The sequence below is a fragment of the Panthera leo genome, chromosome F2 (assembly GCF_018350215.1).
Source record: "Panthera leo isolate Ple1 chromosome F2, P.leo_Ple1_pat1.1, whole genome shotgun sequence".
Taxonomy (NCBI): domain Eukaryota; kingdom Metazoa; phylum Chordata; class Mammalia; order Carnivora; family Felidae; genus Panthera; species Panthera leo.
The window spans coordinates 43110654-43133958 of NC_056695.1; the positions used below are offsets into that span (position 1 = coordinate 43110654).

The following is a 23305-nucleotide window of genomic DNA, read 5'->3' on the forward strand; positions in this document are numbered from 1 at the left end:
TAATTTGGGAAAAAAAACTTTAATGTTCATTTTATCATCACCTCCCAATGCCTCTCTTTGGTGTCTCTCTCTCTCTCTCTCTCTCTCTCTCTCTCTCTCACACACACACACACACACACACACACACACACACACACACACACGAGTGAAGTGCTCATTTTATGAACAAGAAGACAGGAATGGACATCTTCCTACTGACTTGCTTCAAGTTGCCTGGCAATCACAGCAGACACTGGAGAACTAGAACCCATTGCTCGCCTAGATCATAGGCAATTTTCTAGCTTGCTGGGCCACTGGGCCTCTCATTGGGAATTTCTCTGCGGATTACTTTGGCACGGTTATTGGATATGATTTGGCAGCTGCAGGACCCAGATGCCAAGCTAGGCAATGGCCCTTTTTTATTTTGCTCTTGGCAGTGTCATCTATGTCTAAGGGACTGGGCTGCTTCTAAAGCTCCTTGGCATTCTTCCAATAGTGCTGTTGCAGCAACTGTGAAGTGCCTTCGAAAGCTGACGTGACATTTTGTGGGCCTGCGGGGCTGCTGTCCTCTCTCAAATGCAACTGAGCTTGGGACTCACTTTTAGCTCTATGTTATTATTTTTTCTAGTTTATCTGGAGTAATACATCCTCAGCAAACCACACTCAAAATCTATTTCACTTTCTAATGTCCCTCTCTGAAAACCTCCGCAGAGTGTGCGAGGATCCACCCACCCCAAACCTTAAATAGTCCAGTACATAAATTGGTGGTTTGTGGGATCAACTTACTGGGTTGTATGTACTCATTTTCGTTCTACTCTGACATTGCTTTTATATATAGCTCATGACAGATGTTCTGACCTCGCTGTGTGACCTGGAATGGGTCATTTAACCATTCTGACAACTTTTTGAAATGCCACAAGAGTAGACAATGTCGAAACCTTGCTCATGCTTGCTGGTGTGTGGATCACTGGGGTGATGCCTGCAATGTGAGGAAGGACAGGGGCCAACACAGGAATATTCAACTTAGGAGTTACCCATAATTCTGCGGTTGTCACCCCATTAGAGGAGCTCTAGCCACTGGTTTCACCAGGCCCTCCCACATTATCCCCAAAGCCCCAGGCCGTCTCTGCCTCCCCCTTTGCTGTCCCTGCCCCATCCCTTTTCCCCATTCCCTGGACTCCTCAGGGCTCAAGACTGAGAAGTGTCCAGACTTCAAATTGCAAACCTTAGCTTCCAGCTTAGTGTCAGTGTTTAAAAGGGTCTGGAGTGCAAATGGCCAGTGCCCAGCTTTGGGCCTCTCTTCCTACTTCTCCATTCATGGTGACATCATTAATTGATCCCAGTATGCTCTCCTGCTAAGGCCAACTTCAGAATTCTTCTCCAGACAGCACTCCCTGTAGCCACAAGTAATTGATTGGAACCAGGTCAGAAGATGAAACCTATTCCCCATCCTCTACCCAGAGGGACACTGACCTTGAGGCCATGGTTGTTCTGAATCAGCCATGTTGTGAATTAAATATGTTTGGTCTATATAAATAGGTTGGCTTAGGAACTAAACCTAATTTACAATATTGTTTTGGTGGAAAATTGATTAGAACTTGAAACATTGGCTTACAAGTGAACTTTTGGAAGGCAATTGGTATATGAATTAAAGTTCTCTCCTGTACTTGGTTATGTGCTGGTAAGAGTGACACCCTCGGTTGAGACTGAGAGTTTGGACTGCCTAGTTCTAATTCTGTCCATGGCTCTTACTGGCTGTGTGACTTTCCACAAGTTAATTAACCCTGTGGCTCAATTCCTTCATCTATACTATGGGGGAGGGACAGGCTTACCCTCCTCCTAGGATTATTATGATTATGATGATTATTATTATGATTAAAAATTTATCATTTGTAGAACATTTAGAATAGTGTGTAGCATACAGAAGGTACACTGTAAGAATTCATAAAATAAATATAGTAGTTTCCTTTTATTCATGGTTTTACTTTTTGTGGTTTCAGTTACCCATGGTCATCCCTGGTCTGGGAAGGAGGTGATCCTCCTCTGACATGTTATCAGAAGGTTAACAATAACCTAATGCTATGTCACAATGTCTAGGACATTCAGCTTTCTTCATTTCATCAGAACACATTACATCATCTCACATCATCACAAGAAGAAGGGTGAGTACAGTAAGATATTTCGAGAGTGAGACCACATTCACATAACTTTTATTATAGTATATTGTAATTATTCTATTTTTCTATTTGTTATAGTTATTAATTTTGTACTGTGCCTAATTTATAAATTAAACCTTATCATATGTATGTTTGTATAAAAAAACATAAAATATAGGGTTCAGTATCATCTGTGGTTTCAGGCATCTTGTGGGTGGGGGGGTACATATCAGGGGGAACTACTGTCTGGGAAGCTATATCTGCTTGGTTTTTTTTTCATTTTCTTTATAAAACAAAAAACAGATGATCACAAATTTTGTACTTGTATAAATGAGGTGCTATTGGTATCTATTAATAATTTATTCAGCACTTTACAAATATATTAACTCATATAATACTCCCGATAATCTCCTCCTGAGGCAGGGTATCAGTACCCATTTTGCAGGCAAGATAACTGAGGCATTTCTATATGGTATTTAAAACGGACTGGTACAGGGGTGCCTGGGTGGCTTAGTTACACGTCTGGCTCTTGATTCCAGCTTAGGTCATGATCTCACAGTTTGTGAGTTTGAGCCCTACATTGGGCTCTGCGCTGACAGCAAGGAGCCTGTTTGGGATTCTCTCTCCCTCTCTTTCTCTGCCCCTACCCTGCTTGTGCTCTCTCTCTCTCTCTCCCCAAACAAATAAACAATAAAAAATTTTAATGGTCTGGTACAGCCATACACACCCCTTTGGCACCTCTCAGACACATATAGCAGAGTTAGGGACCCTATGCTACAGATAAGTTGCTTCAGACCTTTGCCCATATGTCTTCTGGAACATCAACATGTCCCAGCTGATACAAATGTGAGTATTATTTAATTCTGTTATTTAAATTTTATTTTTAAAGATTATCTTTTACTACTACAAAATCAGAGCCTGTCCATTGTCATACATCAGAAAATAAGGACAAGCAAAAATCACAGAACAAAAGTATTCCCACCCCTCAGTAAGTACGAGCGCTAAGGTTAGTATTTATCCTTCCAGAACTTTATTTATATTTCTCTCTTTTCTATAAAACGAGATCATGATAGATACTACTGTTCTATTTTATTGCCTGTTTTTTTTTCCTTTTCTGATCAATGATCTCCACTTTTCCATTTCAGCACATTTCATCTCATCTAATAATAAACTATATTTACATTGCCCGATTGTCTCCAAAATGTGCCTTATCACTGTTTATCCAAACCTGAATCTCATCCAGGACCATGTTTGCATCTGCTTGTTATGTCCCACAAGCCTCTTTTAATCTACCCCTTTTTTCATGACACAAATTTATTGAAGAGACTGGGCCAGTTGTCCTGCATTCTTGAACTTTTTTTTTTTTTTTAATTTGGAAAAGATCCCAAGTTTGCAGAAAATTTGCAGTAAAAATAATTTTCTTTTCTTTTCTGAAGCATGTGAGAGAAAGTTGCTGATGGGATTGATGCTCCATCATATCTGTTATTGTTATTTGCAATTTATTTATATCAGTATGGACTCACAGATTTCTATTTTATTTAATGGGTTATAATCAGTTACCGTCTTTATTTTCATGCTAATATTGTTCCATATTTGGCTAGTGGGAGTCCCTTCAAGCTGGTTTCTGTATACTTTGGGTGTGACGTGTTTCTAAATTCTTTGATTACTTTTGAACTTTTTGGTACAAAAGAGGTTTCAGGCTTATCTGGTGCTTTCCTTAGCCCAGCTCTGGAATCAGCCATTTATCCAAGATTCTTTTATGTTCTTTAGTGGAGAATAGTGTTTAGAAACCCAAATCTATGCCCTCAGTATGCTCATTGCTATTGGAGTGTCACTGCTCCCAGATCCTCTCAGTGCACAAAGCTGGGGAATGTGCAGATGTGTGCATGGACACTTTGACATTTAAAAAAAATCTAACTGTCTAGCCATCTATCTATAATCTCTATCCATCTCTCTCTCTCTCTCACATCTTAAACCCCTGTGTTCACATCACCAGCACAGGGTTCTGATTTTCTCTTGCCATATTTGTAATTTGCTTCTCCAATAGTGAGACACCTAGCTCTCATTGCTCTTACTATATTTATTTATTGAATCAATCCAACTCTATGTAACCAACCTCCTATCTGCCTTCTGTACTGCTTGGGTTCCAACACCCCACACTGGGTTGACCTACCACATTGATGCCCCATGTATGCAGCTTAAGTCCTGCCACTTCATACCAGCCCACCCTTCTTTGTGGGCATCCTCCTCACCCCATTGGTGCTCCAACATACCATACCAGTGCCCCCCCACTCCTATCCCATGTGAATGCTTTCCTCATCCTTCTAGTCCTCTGACACCAGGCTGAGCCACCTTGCTAAATGGATACCTTCCTCACTCTGCTCAGACTTCATTGCTTACACTGGGTTGCATCCCTGTGGGGAAGGGACACCCTCCTCACCTTGCTTTGGCTATGACACCCCACATGGGGTCGCCCTCCCACATGGAGCCTCACCTTACTCTGTTCAGTTTCAACTCTTCACACTAGGACATAAATGCTCTTCTCTTCTTGGTCAGGCTACCCTGTGCTAGGCTTAGCCCTTATATGGATATCCTACTCCTCCCACTCAGGCTCTTGCGCCCTGCTCTGGGCCACCACATCTTATTATCCCCCTAACCCCCAACACTAGCACTTTGCTTGCTCAGTTCCATCCAATGGCTTTTGCACAGATTATTCAAGAAGAGAAGAAGGGAAAGAAGAAGAGGAAGAGGGACCATATTTGATTCTGGAGGAAAAGAAGGCTGGCACTTTAGTTTCCTCTCCCACAAGTGACTGAGACCCCAGGTGTATTCCTTAGTTACTAGCTAAGTTATAAGTGGTTAGTGCTAATTGCACAAATATATGAATTATCTTTTTGAGAGAATCAGGAAAAGATTCCTATTGTTCTTTCCCAAAGGATTTGATGAGGAGAGATGCCAGGTCACTAATAATTAGTAGGGAACTGTATTAGTTTGCAAGGGATACCATAACAAAGTACACACACTGAGGGGCTTAACCAATGAAAATGTATTTTCTTACAGTTCTGGAGGCTACGAGTTCAAGATCAAGGTGTCCATGGGGCTGGTTTCATCTGAAACCCTTTCTTTGGCTTACAGATGGCTGGCTGTCTTCTCTCTGTGTCTTCATACCATCTTCCCTCTGTGTATCTGTGTCCTACTCTCTTCTTTCAGTAAGAGCATCAGTCATACTGGATGGGGGCCCACCCTAATGATCTCATTTTAACTTAATTACCTCTTTAAAGATTTTTATCTCCAAATATAGTCACACTCTGAGGCCCTGGGGGTTAAGACTTCAACATATGAATTCTTGAGGGGACATAATTGAGCCCATTATAGGGACATATTCTCATAAGGCCTTACATTCTTCTTTTTGTGGTCAGAGTGTCTTATGCAATGTAGATTTTTAGGGCTTCTTTATTTGAATGACTAACCTCTTTAGAAAAGTTTATTCTTTCTTATCATTTCCCAGCAAAAATCCCTACTACCAAATCTGAGGAAAGTAGTATGAATATTTTGGTGGGCTAGGGAGGAGGTTTTGATCTCTGGGTTTCCTGAATAGCAAGTTGAAGCCAAGGGCAGGAACATCAAAAAGAAAGTGAACATGTACTAAGGGGACCTGGAAGATTGGCCGCAGGGCCCACTGAAGGAAACAAAATGAGTCAGTGGCTCTTGCTCTGGGACAGATGTCTGGCTCAGGGGCCCTGGGCTGGGTGCAGAGGTTGGAAACACTGTCCCATTGGATAAAAAGGGCACACTCCAGGATTTGGGGAGGAACTACATTCAGGGTAAGACTGAAATAGAAGGTCAGGCTCAATGTACCATGAAGTATCAATCCAAGGAGATCCAGGTACTAGACCACAGGACAGGGGTAGAAATAAGGAGCTAGACAAAGAGGGTTAAGAGTAGAAAGTACAGTGTGGAACATGGAGCAGTTTTCTGAAGCACTGGGACATTACTGTAGGAGCTGTTTATAGGCCCTTAGCTGCCTGGCCATCCTAGAACTGTAGGAGCTATTAGGGTAACCAAATCAAGTCAGGCACTTTGTAAATTAGAACTTTCTTGGAAGCAAATGACAGACATTCTCACTCAAATAAGCTTAATTAAAAATGGGAATGCATTGGTGCATGTAGCTGAAAGGGGAAAATCTAGCTTCAGGCACAACTGGATCTTGGGGTTCAAATAGTATCATTACTTCCCATCTGATGTGTTCTTACCTCTGCCTTCCCCTTTGATTTGGCTACATTTTTTGATGACATGTGGCCTTTCTAGGGCTAGGAGAAATGTTTTCAAGTAGAGCAACTTCTACTTTCCTTCATCTCTCCAGAAGAATCTCCCCTCTTTCTTCCATTGTCTATCCTAAATTTTAAGGATGACTCTAGAACAGTTTGAATCATATACCCATTCATAAATCAATCACATAGTCAGAAAGATGGCATGCTCTGAGTGGTTATTCTGGTTCTGGTAGGGGCTAGGCACAACTGTATCAGAATCATGTAGAAAGGGAGAACTGAGGATCCCTAGAAGGGCAGCAAAGTGCTATTACCAAAAAAACAGAGAATGGATGCATGGTGGGCAAAACCATGCATCCATCATAATCACCTATACCAAAACCAGGGAATGGACACATTTTACATGCCCAAGATAGCTTCTATCCTGGAATATTCTGTGTGCTAGATTACCCCTAATATGTGGGAGAATGACCCTAGAAGACTAGGTCTGAGGCTTCTATAAGACATCCTAGAGTTTCTTGCTGTGGCACTGGCCTCCTTCTGAGTCAGGCCCTGTTAAACCAGTGTCTACTTTGTCCCACTTTCACTTGTCATTTTAGTGTTCCCCTAAGAGACTAGTAAGCAGTTAGTTTGACCATAGCACATATAGTAGGCAAAGTACATCCAAGTTTAGCCAAGCAGGAAAATGAATCTTCAGGTGTCTGGTGAGATGTCTCCTGCCATAGAGGCCTAGGGACTGTTTCTGCTTTTAGGAGAAAATGTTATAAGCTATTCCAAAATACGGGGAAAACGCTGGCTTGTTTTTTGGCGTATCCCATCCCTTTCTTCCGCCTTCCTTCCTACCTTCCATTTCTCCGACTATCTTCTATCATCTATGACACTTATACAACACTCATTATGTGCCAGGCACCATTCTAATATGCTTTTTACAAATATCAGCTCCTTTGTTCCACATAATTGTTATATACTAACAGTACCCTTTGTGTCCCAGTGGAGGAGAGATGTTTTCTTCCTCAGGCTTATGAAAGCCCACAAAGTTGATCCTGAAGATTTGGAAAGTCAAAGTAAATCAAAATTTAAAATAACAAAGAGAAACTTAGCTCAGAACAAGTCAAGGTTACCCTCATCCTCCACACATACAAAAAGAAAATGTTAAATAAGTTTTCACTGAAGTATTTAGTCCCTGGGTCTTTTGAAAATCATACCTTAAGACACTCCTCTGAATTACCTCAACGTGATATAAGTAAATGGAATTCCAATCAAAGTCATTAAGGGTCTTCTATGTTCTAGATACTATGCTGAAAAATATACTTATTTGTCCTTAGTGAATGAGACACAGTTCCTGTTTTCATGAAACTTACTGTCTAGAGAATAATAGTCACATGTGGCAGAGGTTGATAACTATCTCTATGTTTATTCCATCCTCCTTCCTATTAGTAATAGAGTCCGCAAAAGTTTTAACTGTGCATATGGCTGCCAAGCTAGAAACTACTTTCCTTAGCACCTTTGTGATTAGATTTGGCCATGAAATTATATTTTGGCCAATCAGATGTGAGCAAAAGTAATGTATACAACTTCCCAGTTACACTGTTTAAAGAAGCTCCTTTCTCCCATTTCTCTGGTTTCCCTTCCTATAGATTGGAATGTACAGATATGGTGCTGGGGTCCGTCTTCAACTATAGGATAAGAACCATACTCTAGCAGCCTATCTCAACTGGTTTCTGTAAGAGAATTAAGCCTTACAGAAAATGAGTTAAGTAACTCTTATCTCCATTATTCCAAGGATGGTACAAAGCTATACTACTCTAGATACCGAGGAGAAAAGTTAATTCATTAACACAGTGGATGCTTTAAAGCATTAAAACTTAATTCTCTTCTGAAAACTCCATTGGGAAGGGCTTCTAAAGGATATTGGAGTAAAAAGACAGAAGGAACCTGGACTCCTGGAAGTCCACAAGGATCACGGCCTCTAACCCATTCTAGACTGCTGGCCCATCTCTGGGCTATATGAAAAAGAAATTGTCAGTACTATTGGAGCCACTATATTTGGTGGTCTTTTATATAACAGCTTAGCCTTTTGCCTATCTAATTTATACCAACAGGAGAAAGAGCATTGTTGTGGGACTCAAGAGGTTTGAGTTCAAAGAGCGATGTGATGTTGGGCCAGTTGGTCTCAATCTGAGAAGATAAATAAGGGCACTTTGGGTATTATCTTTGGCACAATCCTTTGGCTAAGGGAGGCCATCTGGACAGGGCAGGAGCAGCAGATTCAGGGAAAAGAACTCAAAAGCAATGTCAGGAGGAGCTTTTACCATTTGTGTCCTTCCTGCCCAGTTTTGTCCTAGATCCCTCTGGGGGTAAATACCCCTCTTTTTCATGAACCAAAAATTGAAGGTGCCAAAGAACAGAGTGGATGTGTAAAAGGCCGATCAGACCAAACACATATTAGCAAATGGCTGGCCTTTCTTTTGGGAGATACATCTTTCCTCAAAGACAAATGGCTGTCGTTGCCCACAGAGAGGGTGTTAATAGGCATCTTGGGACATGCATTCTGGGTTCTGCTGGATTTTTCTTTCTCTTCAATATGGTAACTTTTCAGCACCAAAGTCCAACTGTTGATCTCCCTCCCCATAGTTTTTATTAATAGAGTCACGGCACACTAGATATAACTGCTAGTTCGAGAGGTCCTAATTAGTACTGGTGCCCAAAGTGCACACCCATGGACAATATCACATGTAATACTTGTAATCACTTAGAAGATGAAGGAGGTATCAATCTAGATTCTGTAGATGAGAAAACTCATGTCTGAAGAATTTTAAATAACTCATGGAAAGCTATGGAGCTATTAAGTGCTTGTCTGGCTCCACAATTGATATGCTTTTTATTATACCATGTAGCTTCTAAGTATTGAGTAAAAATGACCTCTGAGGTAGATTGAATAATTGACCCCAATTTTTCACCTCTCCCTGCATCTACACTCTTTAAAAGTGAGTTTGTAGTTCCTTTCACTAGGGCCATAATGTACTTCCTGGTCTCTTAACTTTGGACTTAGCCATCTAAACTGCTTTGGCCAATGCAATGGGGGTGGATAGCACCTTGTGCCTGTTCTGAGCCTCAGCCTTAAGAGACATCACATTTCCTGCCTGCCCTCAGTGGCTTCTGCCATTGCCATGGGAAGGAGATGCCCTGGATAGTCAACTACACCAAGGAGGATGAGAAGAAGCCCCCTTCAGGCCCCAGAATGAACAAACATGGAGCAAATCTGAGCCCCTTACAGCAAGGAATTGACCCCAGTTAGATTTGCAGATTGAGGCAGAGCAATCAGCCAAGCTCAGCCTGGATAGCCCTGGCCAACCCGCAGACATGTAAGAATAAATGAATATGGTGTTATAACATTGAGATGGTTTGTTATATATACATCAACAGCTGACGGAGATGATCTTTTAGAACACTTCTTTAGCTACTGTGGAAACATGATTGCATTGTCCTGAAACTGGGATTAGAGGTACCATTATTTTGCTTATATAATACTTTAATGGCTCCCTGTAGCTTTTATGATTAGGTCCACACTCTGACCTCTAAACAGTCTTGGATCTTATCCTCTCCTGACTGTCTATAGCATCTCCTCCTTTACACACTCATTACATTGAATCCCCACATGGGTCATGCTGTTTCACACCTCCCTGTCTTTGTGTACTCAGTTCCCTCTTCCAAGAATGTCTCCTTCTCTGCCCAATTCTAATAATTCTCTAGTATCCATTTCCTGTGTAGTTTGTTCTGTGCCTCGCACTGTGCCACAGTTTCTACATTATAATAACTGTACCCACCTTCTTCCGATATGTAATCGCCACTGCCTGGACGCTGTTACCTTGGGTTTGTTTCTATCACCCCTCTTAGGAGATCAATGCCCTAACAGCACCTCCTACCTGGCCCACAGACAGTAGCTACTACTGAGCTTGTCATGAGAGAGTGCCCCTCTCATCAATGCATCCTTATTGCTTTGGTAAATGGTTGACTGGTGGGCTTTCTTGCTTTTGGTAACTTATGTATCTATCTGGTAATCTCCGGGATCTATTTGGTAATCTGTCTGGACTTTTGATCCATTCTTCCACCATCTGCATTGGCAGCTCTGGCATTTGTATTTCCTTTAGTGTGGTCCATCACTTTTTCTAAGATTCCTAAAAAGCTAAGTTAGCCACATATTAGATTCATCTTCTGAGGTCATTGCCTGGTATTAAATCCTGTGTCAGTGGAAAGTGCTACCAGAATTGACAAACTCTTCCTTATTCATCTCTATGTTTTACTCTTCTGGATCCCTCCACCTTTGAGGTCAGTCCTATATTTCCTGAACTCCTGCTGGTATATATTAGCCAGATCCTGCATCAACTTTGGGTTACAATCCCCTATTCTAGTACAAAGTCCAGCACTGGCCATCCAGAATCCTAATCTTTGTATAGCAGCCCTGCCTACATAGAGAATTTTACTTTCTTTGAAGTTATCCTATAATGATTAAGGAGGGTCATCAGCTTTTTCTTCTCTCCTGTATAGGCGATGAAAGCCTCTTTATATGCTACCACAGGAGTGCTCTGGCTCCCACATTCAGCTTTTGATTATACATTAATCACTCTCAACCACTGTCTCTTGCCTGAGCACAGTCACTCAATTCCACTGTTCTTACAATTTCTTCCATCTTTCGGTCATGCATCACCACCTTTTTTTTGTGTGTGTGCTAAAAAATAAAGAAGTACTCAATGAATAAGACAACCTGCAACAAAGGAAATTCTGGAAGAGGGCTAATAGCTGCAGGCTGGATGTCTGCCAGCAGTACTCCAGAAGTGAAGGAAGGCATAGAGGCATGAGGCACCCTGGCACGGTGGAGGACTATAAGCAGTCTAGAATTGGAGTTAGAGCTGGAATCACATACTTAGTAGTGTATGTCTTCTGAGAGTCTAGTTGTTATTCTACTGTAACAAGCAATCTTTGTGAAGTCAGATAAAGCAGCTAGATTTCTTGCTCACACTAGGGAAAAGCCATGTGCTTCTGCCTTTTTGCTTCTCAATTACTACCACCTCTTGTCACAAGAACAGGATAGAGAAGTATAGAATAGGGGCCCTGGAAGAATACGTAAAGCTGGGGCTTTATGCCAACATTTTGGGGATCTCTCAGCACCAGTCACTGATGCTCCTTGGTGTCCTCTCCTCTCCCATACTGCTATGTTCAAGAGTTCCTGTACCAGTCAGCCTTTGGGGAGACAAGAACAATGCCAATGATTACCGATTCCTCCCTTCATCACCTCTCTCCTAAGGGGCAGAGAACTCAAGGAAGCTCTAACTTCCATTTCTAGGATTGTCACCACCTACTTTATAGCAGAGATTCAACTTTATTAAAGGATTCACTCAACTTATTAGCCTGTTTGAGAAGGTAAATTTTTCCAATATAAAGTAATAAGAGTTATTTCTAGAAAAAAATGGAAATTTCATATACAGAAAAAGAAGAAATAAATGCATTCATCTCATCACACAAAGACAAACCATTGTTGCATTTTGGTACAGTTTATCCTATGTTTTTCATGATTATTTTTTACATAGTTATAATCATATAAAGCATTTTTCTTGCTTTAGACTTTAACATTATAAAAGAAGCATTTTTCCATTGTAATCCTTGTAAGCAGAACATAAGTAGAACATTACACAGAAAGAAATGTATTACCTACTTAATCATATCCTTATTTAGGGGAAGATATACGATATATATGATATAGAAATGTATATGTATATGTATATACATATAGAAATGTATATGATATATATGATATATCATATATATCATATACACACACATATACAGTGCTACAAATAAGGCCTTTATTAAGGCTTTTAATTTAAAATTAATGCTGATATTTTCCATGTTAAGAAAAATTATTTGTAGGCCTAGTTTTAAATTGCTGTATATTTCACTCCTTGAATGTACTGAAACTTGCGAGCTAGTTGGTATTATTAGTCATATGATGTATTGTTGGTGTTTTGCTATACCAAACTAATCTGTTATATATTTCGATGTCCTTAGAATTAGAATAGACTTATAGAAGTACATTATTAGGTAAAAGAATGTGACAAAGAGTGCTAACTTTTCAGCAAACCCATTCATTGTTTCTTCTTTGTGGGCACACAACTAGACCACATTTCCCAGTCCCCTCACAGTGAAATGTGCCCACATAGTTGAGTTCTATCCAGAGGAATGTGAGTTACTTCCAGGCATCCCCATAAAACATTACATGCACACTTCTCTATACTTTTTCTACTTCTGCAGAATGACCCCTGGACATCTCCATTGAATCGGGCCAAGGATCCATTAATTTCCAGATTCTTGAATGATTGCAAAGTCGTATAGAGCATCTCTCTTTCCCTCTCCCTTCCTCTGTCCCTGCATATCTCTCTGCTGTTCTTTCTCTTTTACACACACACACACACACACACACACACACACACGAGACCTGAAATAATTTAGGAATATCCTATGAACAAGAAATACTCTATTTTGTTTGAGCCATTATACTACATTTTTGGGACAATGTCTCAGCAGCTAGTGTTACCATGGCTAAAAAAATACACATTTTAAAATATCTTTGTATATTGGGTTATTTTTTGTACTTACTTTTAAACTGATCTAGAAATGTACAGCTAATACATATTCTCATCTGCAATGTATGAGAAAGCCCACATCGTTGTCAGCATTAAAAATATATTTGGCACCTTGCATAGAAAGGTTTATCATTAACTTTGCCTTTTTTGATTACCAGTGAAATTGAATATTTTTGTTTATTAGTCATTTGTATTTCATGACATTTTTTTCAAATATGGAGGCTGTATAATTTTTTTTAAAGCACTCAAATACATCTTTCTTTCTGTGATGACTTTTATTGTTCTAATCTACATGTTTACACACAACTCAAAATTAATATTCTATTGACATGAAGGGTCAGGTTTACTTTTTTTGGCTAATAATTTAGAGCTAACTATATTTTAAAGGTATAGTAATATCTCATGACCAATAAGATCAAGAAAAAAATGAATTTGGTTCTGCAATTCTGGGAAAACTGGATTGTTAATCAGATAATTGCAGAACAGCATGTTCAAAACAAATACCAAGCAATTCCTTTGAAACTCTGGTTTGAAACAGGGCTACCACCTGGTATATTGTATATTTATTTGGTTTTGGGAAGTGTAATTTAGCTGCAATCACTGTAATTAGGAACAGTATTATAATGGAGTTTAGCTCAACTCATGCATTGGCTTTGACTTACATGACATGTAACCATCTTGGGTTTCTTACATGAGCTGAATGTTTTCTTCCAAACTTGGTCTCCACCCTATATTTTTCACCTTGCATGGAAAGCTAGGAGTGGGGGAATGGGCAGTGACTAGGATTCTGGAAATATAACCCATTCCCCTGTACTTATTTTTACCTCTCTCTTCTTACATGGCTCTGCTAGTCACCTTTACCTTACCCTCATGGCTATCTTGGTTAACTAAGTCTCAGCTATTATTAGGACATACAATACAAACATTTATTGAGTCCTACTATGTGTCAGATATGGTCTTACATGATGAGAACACAGTAGGTAAAGGAATAAAGCAAAACTCCCTGTCCTTGAGGGACTTCCAGAAAGTATACAATAGCATAATAAATAAATACTATTACACACTATGTTAGCAAATAGTAAATGCTGTGGAAAAAAAACTAGAGCAGGGCAAGGGTAATTGGGAGTTCTGGGGTGGGGAGGGACTGGATTAAATTGTATTAAATTGGTGGTCAGGGTTGGCCTCATGGAGATGTGAGAAAACTCTTCAAGAAAGTGAATGAGGAGAGATGGTCAACTAGATGTCTAGGGAAGATGAGTAGCCAGTGCAAAGTCCCTAATGCAGGAGTGTTCAGGGAGTAGCAAGAAAGATGGCAGTAAAGCTGGAGCGAGTAACCATGGAGAAGTGAGGAAGGGTTGTAGGCTACATCATGCAGTATCTTGCAGGCCATTATAAGCACTTTGGCTCTTACTCTGGGCACAATGGGAAGCCACTGGAGGGTTTTGAACAGATCAATGACATTATCTGGCTTTCACTGTGAAAAGTTCTATTCCTATTACCTATTGCTGTGCAACAAACCACCACAAATCTTAGTGACCTAAAACAGTTTATTATTTCTCATGGTTCTGTGAATTGGCTGGGCACAGTTGGGCAGTTCTTCCTTGAGATCTCCCGTCAGATGGCAGGTGATGCTGGCTGTAGGTTGGGTCCTCAGTTCAGGCATTGACTGGAACACCCTCGTATAACTTGGGCTTCTCAAATATGGAAATTGGGTTCCCAGGGGCAGCATTGCAAAGGCGAGCATTCTATGAGGTCTTAAGTGGATTCTGCAAGGCTTCTTATGAACTAGCCATTTTGCCTCATTCTATTGTTCAAGCAAGTCTCAGATGTTAGCCCGGATTCATAAGAGGTGATTTAGATTCCACTTCTAGTTGGGGGTTGGCAAAGTCACGTTGCAGAAGAGTACATGGGATGAGAGTTATTCTTCTGGCTGCTATTGGAAAATATAAAATGCCTCAGGGTCCCTCTAGCTGCTGTAATGAGAATAGATTGGGTGGTGAAGGAAAAGATGGGAAGGGGCATGGGCTAAGTGCAGTCTGTCTAAGCGGGTAATTGCAATAACCCAAGCAGAGATGATGGTGTTGTGACATGGTAACAGTAGAGATAATATAAAGTAGTCAGATTCTGGATTTACTCTGAAGGTAGAGCCATCATTATTTACTGATGCCTTGGATGTGAGTGTGAAAGAAAGAAGTCAAGATGTTAGCAAAGTTTGTTCTGGGCAACTAGAAGGATAGAGTTGCCAACGGATGTGAAGAAGATTGCAGGTAAAGCATATTTGGGCATGATATGTTTGAAATGTCTATTAGATATCCACAGGGAGAAGTTAAGGTAGCAGTTTACAAGCTGAGAGCAAGGATGGAGAATATTTTAACATATTTAAAATACATTATGAGTGCTCTGTGAGTGCCTTCGAAGCTCTAAAATTCTGATAGATTTTTATTTGCCTCATTTTCAAATGCTATGTATGGCACTAATTACAATAGCCACAAACTACATACTTTCCAAATGTCCATCAACAGTAGAATGGACAAATATATTGTGGCATATGCACCTAATGGAATATATATAACAATGAGAATGAATGAATCCTAGTTATGCACAATAATATTAAGTCTCTCAAACGTTTAAAAATTTTTAGATGTTCAATTGTAGTAAAGGAATATAATATAAAGTTTATTAAGTATACATTTTTAAGTACTGTTCAGTAGTGGTAAATATTCACCTTGTAATTCAACAGATCTCCACACCTTTTTCATCATGCGAAACTGAAAAACTATACCCATTAAACACAATTCCCCATTTCCCCCTTCAGCTAGCCCCAGGCAGACACCATTCTACTTTCTGTTTCTAGGAGTTTGACTACTTTAGATACTTCATATAAGTGGAACCATACAGCATTTTTTGCGTGACTTATTTCACTTAGCATAATGCCCTCAAGGTCCACCCACAATGTAGCATGTGACAGGATCTTCTTCCTTCTTAAGGCAGAATAATATCCTTTATATGTATATGACACATTCTGTTTATCCTTCCACTGATAGACCCTTGGCTCTTATGAGTAATGCCTCTGTGAACATGGGTGTGCAAATAATCTTCTCAAGATTCTGCCTTCAATTCTTTTGGATATATACCCAGAAGTGGATATCTGGGTCCTATGCATTCTATTTTTACCTTTTTGAGGAGCCACCATACTGTTTTCTATAGTGGTTGCAGCAGTTTGCATTCCCACTAACAGTACATAAAAGTTCCAATTCTTCCATATCCTTGTCAACATTTCTTGTTGTCTTTTTTTTAATAGTAGCCATCCTAATGGGTGTGAGGTGGTATCTCATTGTGATTTTGATTTGTATGTCTCTAACAATTAGTGATGCTGAACATCTTTTCATATGCTTATTGGCCATTTGATTATTAATTATCTTTGGAGAAATGTCTGTTCAAGTCCTTTGCCCATTTTTCAACCCAGTTGTTTTTTGTTAAGTTGTATTTCTTTATATATTCTGGGTATTAGCCCTTTACCAGATATATGATTTGCAAATATTTTCTTCCATTCCTTTTTTTTTTTTTTTTAATTTATTTATTTATATTGAAAGAGAGAGGGAGTGCACATGTGTGAGCAGGGAAGGGGCAGACAGAGACAGGGAGAGAGAGAATCTTGAGCAAGCTCCATGCTGTCAGTGCGGAGCCTGATGCAGGGCTTGATCCCATGACCCTGGGATCATGACCCAAGCTGAAACTAAGAGTTGGATGCTAAACTGACTGAGACACTCAGGTGCTCCTTCTCCCATTCTGTACGCAGAGATTTTTACTCTGATGATTGTGTCTCTTGCTGTACAGAAGTATTTAATTTTGATGAAGTCCAACTTATCTATTTTTGTTTTTGTTTTGTGTGCTTTTGGTGTCAGACCCAAGAAATAATTGCCAAACCTAATGTCCTGAAGCTTTTTCTCTATAGTTTCTTGTAGTATTTTTATAGTTTTAGGTCTTAACATTTAGGTTTTCAATTCATTTGGGTTGATTTTTTGTATATGATATAGGGTAAGGGTCCAATTTTATTCTTTTGCATGTAGATGTCCAGCTTTCCCATCATCTTTTGTTAAAGCCACTGTCCTTCCTCATTAAGTGGTCTTGGCCCCTTGTCAAAGATAATTTAGCCATTTATGCGAGGGCTTACTTGGCTATTATAGTTTATTGGTCTATACATCTATCTTTATTCCATCAAACATATTTTTAAATGAAAGAAACCAGGCACAAAATAATATGAACTGTATGATTCCATTTATATAAAATTCAAAAATGATTAAATCTAATCTATAGTGTTAGAAGTCAGTCTAAGGGAATATCCTTATGGGGGTGGGTGGCTCGAAGGGAATATGTGAAGGGCTTTTGGTGGTACTGGTAATATTGTTTTTTGATTGGTGTGCTGATTATACAGGGGCATTCATAAGTAAAATTCACTGAGTTACGCACAGGTATTTAGTATTCACTTACTTCAGAATCTTGATACTATTTAATATAATCTTTTTTTAAAAGTAAACTCTACCCCCAATGTGGGATTCAAACTCACAACCCCCAAATCAAGAGTTACATGCTCTACTGACTGAACCAGCCAAGTGCTTCTATAGTATTTAATATAATCTTAATGAAAAACGGTTGCATAGGAATAGAGAACTATGATTACAAAAAATCCATTGATCCTGTATTGCTTTTAATTATTATGACGTGTGTGTGTGTTTTCCCCCACTGGATTCAAACTTAGGCAAGATGATAAGAGTTTCGATATAAGTTTCAGACATTCACGTTCAAGGGTACTTCTTTCTTTACACACCTGTCAAAGTAGTTAGGAACGAGTGGATGAAAGAGAATAAGCAATGCTTCATATTGCATTCTTTGAAGGATTGGGGTGTTGGACAAAAAAGAATCCAACTGAGTAAATTTGAAGATCTAATTGACTTTATTAAGTGATTCATGAATCAGGCAGTATCCCATCTAGCAAGTAGAAAGATGGTCCTGAGGAGTTGTATAAAATGGAAGGTGTCTTACAGGAAAGAGGAGAGGGTAAGGAAGTTATTAGAAAAGAAAAAAAAAAAAGACAATTTCAAGCAAGGTGACCTTTCCTTAAGGGGAAGGCAGGAGGTCTTATCATGCTGATGAATTCATCTTCCTTTTGAGGGGTGAGATAAAGAGGGCCTGTGTGACAGATCACCTCATTGGTGCTGACCAGAAAATTCCTGACTGACTTGTCAAGACTACATTTCCAGGGGAGGTTGAAACTGCAGTTAGGTTATGTATGAAGCCCTGGTTTGGTGACTTAGCCCAGCATACGTGACTCTATCTTGGGCCTGTTGGTTTTCTTGTTAACAAAGGTAATGTTGACTTTTGTTAGTTGAGGGATGGCATCTGACTAGAATACTTTCCTTAACTGTAATATTCTGGTAATGTCAACTTTGACAAAGAAACATTTTTATATAATGCCAAGCTAATCAGGATAGCTGCCAAAATAGAGACCCATCAATTATTCCTGTAAACCCATGTCAAAGGAAAAAGAAAGTAAAGACTTCTCTTCAATATATCTATATTAGAGCTCCCCACACTGTGTGCCTTGGCATATTGAGTACCAGGAATGAGTTGCAAGTATGTGGAGGCACAGATTCTACTCAGCCCTCAAGATGGTCAAGCTAGGCTTGGGGAAACAAACTACTTGAGCTGGCCATGTCCTGCAATGAAATGCCTCAATCCTTCATCCCAGCATGTCTTAAAGGTATCATCTTCTTTGCCATGATATGCAAATGGTTAGAAAGTCAATAATGAGAAAAAATGGTAAGAAGGGACCCAACACAGCAAACAGTTCCACTTATAAATAGAGAATTACTCCTCAATTCTGATAGTAACCCAGGTTAGTAGGATGTACAAGAGGGGCCTCTAGGAAAGAAAAGTTAGGTATCAAAGGAAGGCTCTAGAGTCAAACTACTTGATTTTGAATGATGGCTCTATCACTATCCAACTGTTTTTTGTAAAGTACTTGAAAGACAAAAAGACACTGCTCTGTGCCTCTGTTTACTCATCTGTGATTCATAGAAATTTACCTCATAGAATGTGAGAATTAAATTACATTAGTTCAGTGTTTATCATAGAGTATCAAGAAATATTAGCTATTATTAATATTGAGTACCACTGAGTAACATTTATTGAGTACCAAGCTTGAGTGCTAGGCTTGCTAGGAATTTTTACAAAGTTTATTCAATCTAATCTGCAAAGTCGGTTTTATTATTTCCCATTTTATAGATAAGGAAATAAACGCTTAGGTTAAATGACTAGCCCATGGCTACACAGCTAATTAATGGCAGAGGTAGACTTTAACTTGTAGGTCATGTAAACCCATGGCCTTCAAATGTTTTTGCTAATATACTCCCTGGCACATTTTTAAAAAAAACATTTACTTCTGTAATTTTATTGTAAGTTTAATAGTTGCAAAGAATAATGTTTCCAGCAGGTTGTAAATATTGATGTTTCAATACAAAACTGTTATATTACTCTTCTAAATGTATCCAATCGTATTTAAATTCTACAATGGTTGGTTCCTAACCATCATCTGTTAAAAAAAAAAATTCTTGAAAAATTCTTTGTAATAGTAAAAAAAAAAATTTACACTGTTCTTTTCTTTCCATGAAGTTGTTTTTCCATCCTAATGCCCCTTATCCAGAATTTTATCCCCCTGGTTTTTATGTTTCAAAATATTTTGTTGATTGCTCGATCATATTTTTTTCTCCACAATAAAAATACACATGTAAGTATAATTTAAAATTTTTTTCTATGTTACAGAATTAGAACAAATAATCCTAAAAACTGTATGGAACCACAGAAGAGCCCAATGAGCCAAAGCAACTTTGAATAAGAAAAGCAAAGCTGGAGGCATCACAATTCCAGATTTCAAGTTACATTACAAAGCTGTAGTGATCAAGACAATATGGCATTAACACAAAAATAGACACATTGATCAATGGATCAGAATAAAAAATCCAGAAATGAACTCATAATTATATGGTCAATTAATCTTTGAAGAAAGTAGGAAAGAATATCCAATGAGAAAAAGAATGTCTCTTCAACAAATGGTGTTCGGAAAACTGGATAGCAATATGCAAAATAATAAAGCTGGACCACTTTCTTATACCAAACACAAAAATAAATCCAAAATGGATCAAACACCTAAATGTAAGACCTGAAACCATTAAAATCCCAGAGACAGTGACCTCTTTAATATTGGCCTTAGCAACTTCTTACTGGGTATGTCTCCTGAGGCAAGAGAAACAAAAGCAAAACTAAACTACTGGGACTTCATCAAAAAAACAAAAAAACACACAAAAAACAAAAAACAAAAAAACACAAAAAAACAAAAAAAAATACCTGTACAGGAAACAATCAATCAATAATCAACAAAACTAAAAGGCAACCTACAGAATGGGAAAAGATATTTGCAAATTTTATACCTGATAAAGAGTTAGTATCCAAAATATATAAAGAATTTATAAAACTCAACGTCCAAAAAACAAATAATCCAATTTAAAATGGGAAGACATGAGCAGACATTTTTCCAAAGAAGATATACAGATGGCCAATAGACACATAAAAGATGTTCAACATAACTGATCATCAGGGAAATACAAGTCAAAACTACAATGAGTATCACCTCACACATGTCAGAATGGCTAAGATCAACAACACAAGAAACAGCAGGTGTTGGCCAGGATGTGGGGAAGGGGAACCTTCTTACACTGTTAGTGGGAATGCAAACTGGTACAGCCACTCAGAAAAACAGTATGGAGGTTCCTCAAAAAGTTAAAAATACAACTACCCCATGATCTAGCAATTGCACTAATAGGTGTTTACCCAAAGAATAAAAAAAATACTAATTCAAAGGAATACATGCACCCTGGTGTTTATAGCAGCATTATCCACAATAGCCAAACTCTGTAAACAGCCCAGGTGTCCATGGACAGTTGAAGGGCTAAAGTATATACATAAAGGTTATATATATATGTGTATATATATATATATATATATATACACACACACACACACATATATATACATACATACTTTATATACATATATAAAGGGTATATATATATATAATGGAATATTGTGCAGCCATCCAAAAGAATGAAATCTTGCCAATTGCAATGATATGGAGGGAGCCAGAGAGTATTATGCTAAGTGAAATAAGTCAGTCAGACAAATACCTTATGATTTCACTCAAATGTAGAATTTAAGAAATAAAACAAATGAGCATAGTGGAAAAAAAAAGAGCGAGGCAAACTAAGAAACAGATTCTTAACCATAGAGAACAAACATGGTTACCAGAGGGGAGGTGAGTGGAAGATGGCTGAAATAGGTGATAGGGATTAAGGAATGCATGTGTTGTGATGAGTACTGGGTGTTGTACGAAAGTGTTGAATCACTAAATTGTACACCTGAAGCTAATATTATACTGTATTTTAACCAACTGAAATTTAAATAACAACTTTTAAAAAATTTCCAGTGTTACAATTTTTTTCTCTGATTGAATTATTATAATTACTAGTAGTACATAATTTATTAAAATATAAATAGATTATACATTTAATAATTATTGAACATAGATGTAAGATATTGGAACTGAATTTTCATGAGATACATGGGAGTCACAGGTGTTTATGGAACTTTGTTTAAAGGAAATACCAAAGTGTCCTCTAGCTTGGCTTCTGGGCCATCTTTCCTCTCAGGGCAATGCATTTTGGAGAGGCATCGGGTATGTGAGCGGAATTTTTTCTTTTGGAAAGTGGGAGAAAGGCAATTATAAAAGGCACCTTTCAAGCAAACCAACTTTTGGAAGGAGACAATATGACCTTTGAGATTCTGGATCTTGAAACTGGTGCTTTAAAACTCTCCATGCCTCTTGGGGAGTCCTTGAGCACTAAGATGACCACATTCCAGTTTATGCCTTCGTGCTGATGGAATCATTAAGAGCACCCCCTGTCACTCTCTAAGTATCTCAGTCTGAATGATCTCATTGGTCACCCCCTCAAGTACCCCTTCTGGTTTCCTAAAGGAACACATATTCACATTTAAAGACGACTCTTATAAAACAAGGGGTGCCTGACTTATAATCTCATTTTATCACCAGAATTGCCATGTGAGGTGTTTTTATTGTACTCTCTTTTTTGTTTTGTTTTTCTTTACAGAAAAGAAAGCTGAAATCCCAAAGAGTTTAAATGACCAGTCACAGCCAGAAAGTGGCTACACCAGACCCCAAGTCCTGGTCTCCTAGTCTTTAAAGTCTATGCTTATGATCAAGGCTAGTCCCTGGGTCTCCAGCACAAGGAACACTGCCTTGTGTTGTTGGTTCCCTTCACAGGCGCCTGAAGTCCCACCTCCCTGAAACTGCAGTTTAGGTCTATTCACCAAGAGACTACCGTTTGGGCCATATTTCCATGCAAAACACCTCCACCCAGTCTCCCTTTCACAGCTGCCTTCACTTTCTCTTCATCTCTGTCCTGATTCTGTTCACCAGCATCTCTTCTCTGGGTAGCTACATACCATGCCCAGCCCGTTGGGCAAAGGCAGTCAGAGATATCTCTTCAAAATGCTAACTTCACCTGCTTACGCAAGTTTGGTGCTTCCCACAAGGATAAAGACTGAACCTTACCCAGATTTACAACACTCTTTTCAAATGTACATGTCAGCCCCAATGACCTTTCTTGTTCCTTCTCCAACCCCCACCTGCCTTGTCAATTGTTTGTCCCACACACGTGTCCACCTCCCAAGCCTGTGTTCTATTCATATTTCAGATCTCACCTCAGTTCCCTAAGCAGCTTGCCTGGGCTTTGTGCACCACTCTCTGCCACACCACCTTGGTGTCCATCCAATGGTGTACTGGAGCCAACTGGTACAGCCTCTCAAAGCCAAGTGCTCACATCACCTCCCAACTCCAGCGTTGTGTAAGGTCATATTGGCATTTTGAAATTGGCCATGGAGAGAGTATTTATACCATAGAAGTTGGCAAATGGTACAAATCAGGTCTCTCTGGTTGGTAAACATTTACCAGCACAATACTGTGACTCTTCTAAGTTTTCATAACACTCTGAATACTATTTATTTCTTCATTTATTCACTGAATATTTACTCACTGCCTACTCTGTGTCAGATACCAGTAGTTGCTGAGAATATAAAGGTTGGCCAATCAGATAGTTCCGGTCGTCATGGAGCTTACAGTGCTGAACGG

The 23305-nt window shown here is 39.0% G+C and overlaps 1 long non-coding RNA gene across 8 annotated transcripts; it reads left to right on the plus strand.

The window, feature by feature from the left end:
* The first annotated feature begins 1307 nt into the window (after positions 1–1307).
* LOC122210884 lies at positions 1308–20010 on the plus strand. Of its 8 annotated transcripts, none has more exons than XR_006198342.1 (7): positions 1308–1403; positions 1980–2141; positions 3025–3141; positions 5196–5344; positions 11709–11824; positions 18627–18805; positions 19867–20010. It is a non-coding gene; the product is annotated as an uncharacterized LOC122210884 (long non-coding RNA). The 8 variants fall into 8 exon arrangements; XR_006198343.1 differs by having other exon boundaries at positions 11748–11824; XR_006198346.1 differs by having other exon boundaries at positions 5196–5223.
* The last annotated feature ends 3295 nt before the right edge of the window (positions 20011–23305 follow it).